Below are 14,175 nucleotides of genomic sequence, written 5' to 3'. Positions count from 1 at the left end.
TGAAGATAAAACAGATGGAATCCATATGCAACTACATATACACTTAAGATGAGGGGAGCACTTAGGCAGTGAGAGTAACTTTGCCCTTGCTAAAGGACACCTTCAGTCTTTTAAAATTTCCAAGCTATGTCTGGACTTTATTTGTAGGCCTAATTCATAAGCACATTTAAAAATGACATTCAGGATCAAAAAAATGGTTTAACTAGACAATTATTTTCTCCCTGATGATATGCAGTCTTTAGAATTCTAGGGGAATCTAGTTAAACTACATGACCTCAATCTGAGAGACTAAGAATATGTAACTAATGCTGACATCTTTTCTTTAATAATGTTATTTATTATAAACTTAACATCAATAAGACTTTCATATCATAATGAATTATATTCATATGCCATAGAATATACATATAAAATTTACATGATATATTATATATATTATAACTGTTACATGTAATATAGTCACATCATGTGAATATTATTCATAATATATTTTGGAACCAATACCAATAGATAATATGTTCTGTAGTTATCAATACATGTATCTATCTTGCTACGACCATTTAGGTTAATATGTTCTATTATCTGCCAACAAATCAGTAAGATTTAAATTTAAAAATCAGATCAAAGACAATTATAGTCAAGTATTTAGGATAAAAAGTATGGGGGATATTGGGCAACTGCATTATATTAACACAGTTTTGTGACGTGCATACAACTGAAGGGTCTTGATTCTTCAACCCATTGTTGCCTGCCATGATAAGTTCTGGTATTTCTATGAAGTGAAAGTAGGAATTATAAAACATAGGTCTTTAAAATTAAGGTTGGATTTGTAGACACAGGTACAATCTGGGCTTCAAGAATGTTCTGAAGCATCTAGTACACCTTATTTTGTAGAAAAGGAAATGAAAATCAAAGAAGCATTGACCTCCTCAAAGCTACGCAATAAGCTGGAGAAAAGCTAGAATTAGAAAGTAAGGGTTTTTTCGCCTGTTTGTTTTCACTTTTAGTCAAATGCTCTTTCCACATCACCATAAATTTGGAAACTCGGAATGTTTTCCTGCAACTTGTTTCAGGATGGAATAATAAAAACTTTTCAAGTCAGATACTTCTGGCTACCTCTCAATAACCATGTTCCCTCCTTCCATAGTGAAGGAGTCCTCATTTTGGGTGGGCACATATTTGCCCACTATGCAACCTTCGTTCACAGCATTCCTTCCAGCTAGATGTGAGATAAGTGTCCTGTAGCATCTTCTTGAAGCTTCCTTTTATTTCTTTTTTAAGATTGACTTATTTATTTTAGAGGAGGGTCAGGGGTGGAGGGAGAGAGAATCTCAAGCAGACTCTGCACTGAGCACAGCCTGACTTGGGACTTGTTTTCGCGACTCTGAGATCACAACCTGAGGCAAGAGTTGGATGCTTAACTGACTGCACCACCCAAGCACCCCTTCTGGAAGCTTCCTTAAAAGCCAGCTGACATTTACGTATTGCTTTTATTTTCCTTTTTTTTTTTTCTGAGAGAATGCATATCCTGTCTTGGGCCATAAGATGCTCTTGAGACTAAATGTCACACGTGGTAGATTAAGCAGAGCCAAGCAGCCCTCAGTCATGGAGTGCTTCCTGGGGCCATATCTGCCCTGGACCACCCACCTCCAGACTTTATATGAGAACAAGTCATCTTCAATCTTATTTATTCCACTATTGCTTTGAGGCAGTACTCCAGACAACCCTAACCCTGATACACAGTTGAAATACTTAAACAATTCTCCCAGATTTTTATATTCCCTTCTTGGGTGATCTGACTTTTTCCCATTTCCATCACAATCCCAGGAAAGGGAGGTAGAGCTTCTGGAAGAAGGAGGAGGAAGTTGGCAAGACAAAGGAAAAAAAAGGCAGCCCTTTCTGCAAAGGGGAGCACAAGCTAGGAGAGCAGTATGTCCTCACATTCCAACTCAGGTCAAAGCCCCAAAGGGCCAGGATGTGTCAGATGAAGGGAGGCTAAACCAAAAACTGAGGGGTTCTGATAGGAGGAGACTCACATGTTGACTGGTGGGCGTGTGGCATAGTGGTGACAGAACCAGGCTGGGCAGGGAGAAGGAACCGGTTAGCCCTGAGGCCTCCCTGAGCCAGCTTGTCTCCTCTTCCCTTGCTGTGCTTTGTAGTATGGACTGTGGTGGGGCTCATAGAGCTGTGTTGCGGGGGTGCTGCCCAGGCCAGCCACCGCATGAATCGCAGACCCCTCGATCTCAGGCCAGTGAGGACTCACATGGAGCTAGGTAAAAGGGAGTCAACCCTGCCTGAGGACCCAGACAGAAGGGTCTCTGGAAAACCCCAGAGAGGAGAACTGGCTGACCACACTGGAAGTGTCACTCAGGAAGGTCCAGCATAGGTCAGAGGCCCTTTTCTTCCAACAGGAGGTCTTATAAAATCTCCATCTACCAGCTGTCATTTTGTATTGAAACTGGAGAGAAGATTTAGTCTAATCCTAACACATAAATCCAATGAATTCACCCCAAAGGGGTGCATTAGCGCCAGAAGAAACTTGCGTATCTGCAGGCCAGATTAGAGTTTGTCTCCCCTTCACTCACACCTTCCTTTACCCGCCACAGCCTGTGACCCCCATGGGGACCTGTTGAAGAAAGTTAAACTTAAGGAAGCTACCTTTTTCTTTGCACATCAGAATGTTGCATGGGTGAACATTGGGCACCAGTAACCCTGATATCAACAGCAGTGGATCTTTAAAGATGAGAACTCTGTGTATAGGCCGCCAATCCTGTGATAGGAAGGTGTGGTACTTACATAACATCACGTCCTGAAGCACTTTACTAAAACAATAGTGTTTATTTACTAGGTACAAGAGTACAGTTTTTTGTGGCCTCAACGTGAATTCTTAAGTGGCAATTGTTTCTGCTTGGAATCAAAACAAAAAACGTATTTCCTTTATTGTTATTTTGGATACATCTGCAGTCCAGTTGCAACATCTGGAATGTGTTGAATTTAGCTCTTTTTATAAAGAAAAAGAATTCTAATATTAATTTTGTTTTTTAAAGAGATGGATATTTACTTACACTGGAGCTGTTTGATATAAACTGTTCAGATGTTAGGAAAAAAACAGATTTGTCTAATTTGTGGCTTGAAACAAAAGCTTTTGGGATACTGGATTCTGGGAGAATTTTGGTTTTACTTGTCAGACTTTGTACAAATGCCCATTAAAATTTGAATGATCTGCTAACAAAGTAGCATTCCTTTTAAACAATGAGCAGAGATGTAAGAAAAGCCAAATGATTTTAGACTAAAAACATAGCTAAGCAGTCTTTTGTTAATTTTAAAATCATGTTTTAAATTAAATAGGAAAAGAAGAAAAAATAGGAATTCTATTTTAAGTTCTTTAAGGGAAAATTTATAGTTTGGTATCACGTGAGTTTTAAACTGTGTTAAATTTTGCTATAAGATTAATACTATTCTAAGTTAAAAGGAAATTAAAATCCAAAACTTATACTACAAAATGAAGGCCAAAGTTGGTATCCCTAATAACAAGGTTTAGTTGTATCATAATGTTAGACAAAAGAAGGAAAGTAAAGAAACATGTACTAAATGGCCAAATATTTTTTCCCAATTGCTTCACTTGAAATTAACTTATTTCTTTTTAGATTCTGAAAGTAATTCATGTCCTGCATAGAAAATTTGAAAGGGATTAGTATGATGAAGATGGATTTATAGTATTACCTTTCATAGGTAACACAACTACTATTTTTATATTGAAGTAATCTCTTTATTCTTCTGTCAATTTGCTATATTTTAAAAGATCTTAAATTTATCAAACCAGGAATTTGGAGCTGCATCTAACTAATCTGAGGAATAATATATCATCATATTTTGCTCTCTCTCTCTTTTTTTTTTTAAGATTTTGTTTATTTATTTGGCAGAGAGAGACACAGCAAGAGAGGGAACACAAAAAGGGGGAGTGGGAGAAAAACCCGATGTAAGGCTCCATATGAGCTTGATCCCAGGACCCTGGGATCATGACCTGAGCCAAAGGCAGATGCTTAACAACTGAGCCACCCAGGTATCCCGATATTTCCCTTTTTATCTACTTCTGGAATAAAAGAAGATATTAAAATAGTAAATTAAAAAAATATATTTTAAAAATACTTTTAAAATATTAACTAAAAAGAATAGAAACTTAAAAAAGTTAGCAACCAATCAAACAAGCATTCAACAAGTATTAAGGGAACTAATCATACTTTGTAGTTAATAGTAGTTTAAGAATTATGGGAAATAAAGTACACAGTTGATTTCTGCCTTAAGGAATTTATAGGTAATATGCAAGATGACACTAATATGCATGAAGCCATTAAAAAACAAAAAGGGTGGTAAATATTATAATAGTTATTATTTTAGTGATTATTAATTGAGACCATTTAAATGAGTTTGTGGTTTAATCAGGATTCATCTGATTTCAAGGAACAGAAATCCACTAAAAGGAGACTTTATTGGAAAGATACAAGGTATACCATAGAATGTAAGATACCAAGACACTAAAATCAGGAAGTAATTCCTGATTCTTGAGCTCTTAATTCAAATTATAATGGGAGAGAATCTGATTAATTCAGTTTAGCTCACTGTTCATTCCCAATCAGTTGTGGCCAGAAAAAAGCGGTGATGTGGCATCTTGAGTTGCCCAAGGGGCAGACATGGTTGACACCAACATTATAACCATCCCCTCTTCTTTGATAATAGAATCTACTTCTACTTTCAGGCAGGAATCTGCCCAAGTCCAGAGGATGAATCATGACTCGTACAGATTAGTTACTATAAATGCATTTCCTTGGGACACCTGTGTGGCTCAGTCAGTTAAGCGTCTGCCTTCAGCTCAGGTCATGATCCCAGGGTCCTGGGATCAAAGCATGTGTCAGGATCCCTGCTCAGCAGTGGAGTCTACTTCTCCCTCTTCCCCTCCCTCTGCCTCTGCTTGTGTACGCTCTCTCTCTCAAGTAAATAAATAAAATCTTAAATATATATTATTAATATATTAATATATTAGTATAGTGTATATATAGTAATTATATATATATAATTGTATTTCCCTTTTGCCAGATATGCATTTATCTAGACTCCTTTTGAGCTGAAAGTGGATACATCACACAGTTCTGTCCGATGAGATACAAAAGGAAGCCTGTTAGAAAAGATTCTCCTCTCAAATAAAAGAGTGATAGAAGAGAATCCCTTCCTTCCTTCCATACTCTTGACTCTGAAGATAAGTCATCCTTTATGGAACAAACCAAAGAATTCCAGAGGTGCTAATTCAGAGTCCTGATATCACTGAGCCTCAGACCTAATGCTGGAACTGCTAACATCTAGAGTTCACTTTAATATATATTTTTAAAATATGTACTATTTAATCATTTTTAATCAGGCATTCTGTTATCTATATCTAAAAAGCTAGGTATCTCTTCTGGGGCTGTGACAGAAGTAGGTTCTCTCAGAAAGTGGTATGAGGACAGGAAGAAAATTACTGGTATAGCCGGTATAGTCTTTTATGGGCCAGCCATGGTGTTAAGTACCACATAGCTATCCTTTCACCTAGTCTATCCTTCCCCTGATCCTCTAAAGTAAAACAGTATTCTCTCCCTTTCATGGACAAGAAAATGGATCTTCAGAGAGGGTAAGTAGCCTGTCTAGTGTCATTAAGTGCTGGAGACAATGCAAAACAAATGCAAATCCAAGGACTTGCTATACTCCTCCAATTTCACAGGTGTCACCATCCAAAATGGCACATTACATACTTTGGACATTGAAATAACCATGAGAGAAGAAGACAAAGGTGGAGTAGACAGAAAATTTCACAGAAAAGGAGAAGCTTGACTAGACCTTCAAGAATAGGTAGAATTGGGGTGCCTGGGTGGCTCAGTGGGTTAAGCGTCTGCCTTCAGCTCAGGTCATGATCCCAGGGTTCTGGAATTGAGCCCCACATCAGGCTCTCTGCTCAGCAGGAAGCCTGCTTCCCTCCCCCCCTCCGCCTGCCTCTCTGCCTACTTGTGATTTCTCTCTCTGTAAAATAAATAAATAAATACAATTTAAAAAAAAAAAAGAATAGGTAGAATTCAGAGAGAAAAAGCACGGCTGAAAAAGCATTCTAAATGGAAGGAATACAGAAGACAGAATGAGAAGGGAATGTTGATGAGACAGTCTGATTAGGCCTATGTAGGGAGAGGTCATATATAAAAGGGTTCTAAGAGACTGAAAAGGTTAAATTTAATATGATAAAGTTGGTACTAGGGAATACCAGAAGGTTTGTGAGCAGAGCAAGAAGCAAAATATTGACAGTAGTTGATGGAAACTTAATTGGCATGGATCCTAGTCATATAGCTATTGGAATCCTCCAAGCACAAAACAAAGAGAACATGATCTGATTGTTTTTCTTAAGCAGGTTACCTGCTATGGTCTAAAAGAAAGTGATAAATTAAAGGAAAACAAAGAACTTGATGACTGACCAGATATGGGAAATGATAAAAGAATGTTTCCTTTAACTATTTTTCTTTTTCCTTTTCTTTTCTTTTTTAAGTTTATGTGCATTCTCTTCTTTTCATGTGTCTTTTCTTTCTTTCCTCTGTGATTTTCTTTCAAGTTATGTTCTATTCTTCTGTCCTCTCATTTCATTTTTCTTGTCCAGGCTAGCTGAAATGCTAGCTGCAGCTACACAAAATAAAACACTTTCCAAAAGGGAAGCCATGGTGGTTCTGAAATCATAGACAGATTTTTTTTTTTTTTCAGTCAGTTCCACATAGAAACTGAAGGAAAAATTCTTGCTGGGGAAAGGAAACATCTTAGCTTCTCCTTCTTAGGGTGATCAAAGATTAATTTATATTTATTAATGAAATTATTTTCAGAGAGACTTACCTGCTAAGCTCTACATCCTAGCCCTGTGAATATTGTATTTATTCACCTAATGTCTCATTTCTTTTCTCTACAGATATTCTCACTCTAAACCAGGGGCAAGAACAGAACATCAAAAGTTGTTGGACCTCAGCACATTGTTGGCCTCAGCAGATTTCTTTAAGACTGTCACATTGCCTAAGGAAAATGCAATATATAGAAAGGCTCAGCAGAAATCACACCCCTAACAGCTCTTCCTCTCTTTGGCAATTCCTTGAGATCCTAAAAAATATTCTTTGAAAATAAGGGACAGACTGATTTAAATAAGAGGTCTAATATGGTTTGTTTAGGAGGATGTTCAGGAAAGAGGTAAAGTGCAAAGGCATCGCAAGGGTCAACAGTTGGTGTTTACACTAGACATTTCCTTTTCTCTCTTGTTTGTGGCTTCAGTCTGGGGAAAGAAATTCTTGGAAATGAATGTAACTCTAGTTCATTACATTGGACTAGAACTTCAAGGAGGCACCAATACTCTTCACCCATTGCCCAAGAGGCCAAGGAGGAAAAGAAAAAAAGGAGTCAGACTCCCACAAAACAATAAGAAAAAAAAAAATCCAGAAGAAAAATGGCTAAAGGCTATGAACAAACCATTCACAGAAGAACCTGAACATTCAACAAACAGTAGAAAGAGGCTCAACTCCACAAGCAATCAGGGAAATGCAAAGTAAAATGAAAACAGATGCCATTTCTTGCCCATCAGGGTGGCAATTAAAGTATGATAATATCAGTATTGGCAGGTGAATAGACAAATGGGACTCTTAGTCACAGCTGTAAATTGATATATACTGGCACAGCATTTTAAAGGGTAGTTTCATGCGATCCATTAAAATTTGAAATGTGCATATCCCATAATCCAGCAGTAATACTTCTTGGTGTTCACTGCAGCAAAGGACTCATGTGGCTCCAATTAGATAGGTTTGTTGCATGTAATTTGTAACAATGAAAAAATGAAAATAACCTAAATGTCCATTGACCAGGGAATGGCTAAATAACTATGATATATCTACATTATGTTAAATTACGCCAGAGTTATAAGGAATTAGGTAGATCTATACAGATATTAGAAGTCTGTTGTTAAAGGAAAAAATCAAGTTATAAGATGCATAAAGCATGATACTATATGTGTTAAAAACATATAACAAAATACTATATATTCTAAATATATATGTACTTTAAGTATATATAGCATAAGTAGGCATTTTCTATAAGTATACTAAAAGAACTACATATTCTTTATTAGTACAAGTACTTTCTATAAGTACAAACACCAAATATTTTACATAAGTACACAAAAGGGAATGCCTAGAAAAAGGTCTGAAAGGATTCATACCAAACTACCAGCGGTAGTTACCTCTGGAAGAGATCTGGGAAACATCTGGTGGTCAAAAGGGGACTTAAGTCTTGCTTTCCATGCTTTAGTGTTTTTTAAGAAAGGGAAATACATACATGTATTCTCAAAAGTGGGTAAGGAAAGGAAAAAAATTAAACAGAGAAAGAATAAAACTATGGAAATGGAGCTGAGAGTGACTAGGGGTAAATAAAGGAAGATGGGTAAGTTCTACCAGCTTTTTCTCCCTGCACCTCCACAAGTGTTCAACAACTTCTGTTTCTCTGAATTACAAAAGTCTGCTCAGTGATGCCTCTTGACTCAGAAAATCAGTTTCAAAGTGATTGGGAAGAATATATGTGTGAGTAGGAAGCCAATGGTGTAGGCTAGGACATCAGAGATAAGGTTGTCAGACATTAGATTTAATTCCAACACTTGAGAAAAGGACTAAGACATTCTCTAACAGGCAAAATTCAGAAGGAAATTTCTTTTATGTTAAGTGGGTAGCCTCCTCAAGAGCTGACTGTGTGGGAGCAATTCACTGGTGTAGGCTGGTTTAGGTGTCGATTTGGGGGGTTTGCTTCATTTTGACAGAACGTCTGAAGTTCTGATTCTGATCCTTATTAATGTAGATATACCAATGTAGATATATCAGAAATGACTAAAAAAATTTTTTTAAATGGGAAAAGACTTGCACAGCTTCCCTTTTTATTTGACCATTCTCATGGAAACCAGGGATATAATATACAACTTTGTCCCACTATATTAATTTTCTTTCACCATGTAGTTTGCTAATATAGCATAATGGTTAAGAACTCACATTCAGGGGACACCTGGGTAGCTCAGTCAGTTAAGCATCTGCCTTTGGCTCAGGTCATGATCTCCAGGTCCTAGGATTGAGCCCTGTGTCGGGCTCCCCATTGGACAAGGAGTCTGCTTCCCCCTCTCTCTCTTCCTCTGTCCCCCTCCGTCCACTTGTGGTCTCTCTCAAATAAATAAATAAAATATTAAAAAAAAAACAAAACTCACATTCAGAAGCCTAACTAATTTAAAAGCATCATTCTGATATTTACCACCTATGTGATCCCGGGCAAGTTATCTGACCTCTTTGTGCCTCTGCTTCCTTCTCTATAAAATTAGAATAATAATAGTATCTATTACTGTCATAAAGATTAGATGAACTTGCATGCCTGGTGGCTCAGTAGGTTAAGCGTCTACCTTCTGCTCAGGTCATGATCCTGGGGTCCTGGGATGGAGTCCCTCATCAGCATCCTTGCTCAGTGGGGAGCTTCTCCCTCTGTCTGTAGTTCTCCCTGTTTGCACGCATTCTCTTTCTCTTTCTCTGACAAATAAATGAATAAAATCTGTAAAAAAAGAGATAGATGAACTAATAGAAGTAAAATGTTTGGAATAGTACCTGGTGCATAGAAAACACCCTATCAGTATCAATAATTACTGTCGTTGTTGTTACTTAAGTCAGCTTCGTTCAGACCAACCCCAAAATTCAGTCAATCTGCCTAAGAGATTAAGTGTTGAATGCATGAACTATTATGCAGATACTAGGGTTAAAGGGGAGCAAGCCAGGCTTAAGCAACATTGCTCAGTGGACAGACATCTCTGCAGGTATGTACAAGTGAATTGGAAATGTATGCTGCTATGCTGAGCCATGTAAATACAGGCCCAATAGAAGCTGAGGCACCTATCTTGAGATTTAAATGGAATTGGCTCAAACTCGGCCTACATACAGTGGGACTAGCACAATGTTTCTTCCTATCTGGGAATTCTGAGATTATGATTTATGCTTTCCCAGGTCACTTCTGGTGCCAAGCTTCTGTTCCTGCTGAATTACTTCATCTGTGGATTGCCCTACTGTCCAGCATGCCTTCCCTGGCTGTACCACGTTGCTATAGAGAGGGAAAAGAAATCCCTTCCTTGATATCCCTCACAAAACACCACTGGTACAAAGCTTTTGTGTACATAGTAGAATCTTACTAAAGGTTAGGAACAATAGAGTGACATTATGTTACCGAGTCACAGACCAAAGATTCACAAATCTTCTACCTCTTAACCCTCTTCCTAAAAGTGCTTTGACTGACTTCATTTATCACCAATTTCAGTCAAGGTTCTTTGTTACAAACAACAGCCACAGAAATTTTGGCTGATTTAAGCAGGAAAGGAATCTCATAGAGGACTGAAGAACCAGGTTGGAAGTCTGTGTCTCCAGAAATGACATGCAAAATCATGCTGCGGAATTGGTCCAGTGAAGAAGCTTCACTGTCCCTGCTGGGCAGTGAATTGCATGCATGGCAGCTTGCACAACTGACAAAAGTAGACAGTGCAGCTCTAACTAATGCCATGGCTGCTGCTGCTGTTGCCACCTTTCTCCAGAATGTATTCTCTATAGTCCCTGCTTTGTGACATCATTAGTCCCCTATCCAAAATTTAAGGCAGGTGCATTTCGTTGCTGTGGTGTAGGTCACGTGCCCAAGTCTAGCTGCAAGAGAGGCTGGGAAAGCAGTCTCTTTCCAAATCTATCCATGCAAGTTGTTTATTACAATGTTCTCTATGCCAGTGCTTCCGGAACTTTCATGTGTTTGTGAACCATCTGGAGATCGTGTTGAAATGCAGCTTCTGATTCAGTAAATCTAAGATAGGGTCTGAGATTCCATGGCACCCGGTTGTTGCAAAGCTGCTTGAGGACCACAATTTGAGTAGCAAAGCTCTATAGCGAAGATTTTCAAATGCTAGTTGCATATTGAAATAACTTGAGAAACACTTTAAAAAAAATACTGATGTCTGGGTCTGACCCCCAGCTGATTTAATTGGTCTGGGTAAGGCCTGGGAATATAAACCTCTAAAGGCTTCAGATGATTACAATGTACTCAGATTGCATCTTTCACTTTAGGCTTCAACTTCTTGTCACTTTTCAAGGTGAGTTCTTTTTTTTTCAAATTGCAAAATGTCCATTTTTCCAGCCTTGCTTGATTTCCCTTTCAAATTCAATTACTCTCACTTATTATGCAGAACAATTTGACACTCCACCCCTTAGTTCCTTGGACCTAATTTTACACATCCAAAGATTAAAAGAATTCTCCCAGTCTAGCCCTTTCCAAAAGTATGTAACCTGTTGCTCTGGAAGAGTGTGATCTGAAGTGATCCTTGGGTGGTGTTTTTAAATTTTAATATTTATTTTGATCTGAATTGTTTAAAAAAAAAGTAACTAACACAATGAATGTCATTTCATAAATACTACTGCTTAGGACAATAAGTCATTTTTTAAAAATTAGGTAAATAATGATATAGAGATTCAGAGCAGATACAACAAAAATCTTGAAAATGGTGTGTAAATGAATGAAGTTTGAGGGTGCTTATACGAATTATAAGACTTCTGTTAAAAATCCCAGGCTTTAGGAATATAAAAAAACTGGCAGAGAAATTAATATCAGTCTTTTTTCCTCTTCCTTCCCTTCCAGTCCTTGCAAGATAAGGAAACAATATAGAGATCTATTTCTGAATTTATATGAATTATGCTACCAATCTTAATACATAAAAATGGCTACTGATTTCAATAATGGCTACTGATCTTAAATACCAATTTTTTTCTATTATGTGAAGATTTCATAAAGTTTCAAAGTAATACCACCAACATTTGAAAAAGTCATAATCTAGTCAAAAATAACTATAAGAATTGAAAACTGTGAGAATTAAAAATAGGTTAAATTCTTTAACCAGTTAATCTTTGACAAGAAAGGTGAAAAAAATTATAAGATTTTATTATTTATTTTATTATTTTTTATTTGAGTGAGAGAAGGTGTATGTGAAAGAGAGCACATCAGGGGCTGGGGAGAGGGAGAAGCAGAAGCAGATTCCCCACCAAGCAGGGGGCCTGATGTGGGGATCTACCCCAGGACCCTGGGATCATGACCTGAACCAAAGGCAGATGCTTAACTGATTGAGCCACCCAGCTGCCCCCAAGTGAAATTTTTTTAGAATTGTTGAAAGTTCATCCACAAACCCACAAAGCCAAAAAACTCCTAAGCAGAAGAAAATTTTCAAACTGCCCCAGTGACATCATTGTGAACTTTTTAGAACACCAAAGCAAAATAGATCTTAGCCAGTATTATATTAACAGATTTCGCAGTAGCAAAAAAACTAGAAGATGATAAAATAACAGGTTCAATATTCTGAGAAAAAAAGACAACTGTAAACCTAGAATTATATATCTAGTAGAATTATCTTCAATGATCAAGAGCAAAATAAAAGTATTTTAGGTGGGGAAAAATCTGAGCACATGACATTCTCATTAAAGGAAATTCTATAGAATTTAGGCACAAGGAAAAGAATCCAGAAAGATCTGAGATATACAAAGAAATGGTAAACAAAATAGTTTTACAAATATTGGTGGCTCTAAAAAATATGATGTCTAATTTATAGAAGGAAAAGAACTAATAATAATAGTTTATAAATTTAGAGGGGTGGTACAGAGTTAAAACATCTTAAGAGCTTTGAATTGAAGTGAGTAAAGACATTTATTAGTTTTAGACTTGAAGTTTACATGCTAAAATAGTAGAATCACCTTAAAATATACAGAGTGTATTGCTCCAAGTGAATAGTGTGTTAATATTTTTCATTTTGAGGGTATCTCAAAGGGTCCTTTCTTATGAGTATTCTGTTGAGCATTTTGTGGAACTATCCATCCAGGTTGGCTTTATGTTTGTCTCTGGAAGGCATTCCAGACCCCTTGTCCGAGATCTTTTCGGGGAAGAGGAAAGGGCTGGGGAATCAATTTCTAAGTTTTGAGATTCTAACAACATGTAAGTGCTAAAAATTAAACTCCAAACTCTTATGAAATGCAGGCAATGGGTTTCAAAATTTCATCAGAGTTAAATAATTTTTTTCTTTTCATCCAGAAATGGAACAAGCTTCCCCATCTGGTTATCTACTGGGTGTTTTATATTTTCCCTCATCTATCCTTTTCCTGAGGATTATGTCTTTCAGGGAAAATGGCTTTCTGTAGTGTATCCCTTCCCGCTCCCACCTTGAGCTACTTCAAACCCTTATCTTCTGCCCATATACTTCCAGACCTCTGGAGACTAACAACATCCTGCCCACATTGAGGATGGCCAACTAAATGGTAATCCTAAATGGTTTGCCTGGGACCTGGTTCTCTGGGTTTGGGGTTTTTTCCAGGGCAAAAACCAAGAAAAGTCCAAGGCAAACTAGTTTTGTTGGTCATTTTACACCCCAGTCCCCATACCTAGGACTAAAGAATAATCAGTGTAAGAAGTAACTACTACCGTATTCAGTTTCAATTTCTGGCATCTTCATATTTCCCTTCATTTCTTATGGGTTTGGCTAAATATTTAAAATAAGGCTAGTTATTATTTTATCCAGTAACGCTAGGTATTGGTAGTGGAGAAAGTTTTCAGGTTACAGAAGTCCACCACTATTCCACCTCACCAAGTGACATTTTTATGCTTTTCATCAGTACAAAATAAAGTTTGAAGATTAAAGTCATAGCTGGTTATCCTGTGAGTAAAGAATGCTGGCATGGTTCCCAAACGTGTGTTATTTGCTCCACCAACTGCCCTACAGCTCACCCTTGCTCTAGGCCTTGTTTCTCAGACCCTGAGAATGTTCTAGAATTCTCTAAGCAGGCCTAGTTTCTTCCTGTAAGGCCTAGAAAATAAACTTTCGCCCTTACAATTTAAAACTCCCTGAGGTTAGAAATGTTCGCCTGTTTTCTTGAATTCTGTAACTGTGGTACCTGGTTGTAGTCACTCAATACCATCAAAACATTTCTTGGAACTGGAGAACGCCCTGAACACCAACCAAATTGGCCTGCCCTGTTTTTCAATCCAACTCCATCTACTTCAAACTTGGCAGAAAAACGCCCAAGTTTGTGGACTTTTGGGGTC

The sequence above is a fragment of the Lontra canadensis genome, unplaced genomic scaffold (assembly GCF_010015895.1).
Source record: "Lontra canadensis isolate GAN:19392208 unplaced genomic scaffold, GSC_riverotter_1.0 scaffold20, whole genome shotgun sequence".
In the NCBI taxonomy this organism is placed as follows: domain Eukaryota; kingdom Metazoa; phylum Chordata; class Mammalia; order Carnivora; family Mustelidae; genus Lontra; species Lontra canadensis.
This window is presented reverse-complemented; position numbering follows the sequence as displayed.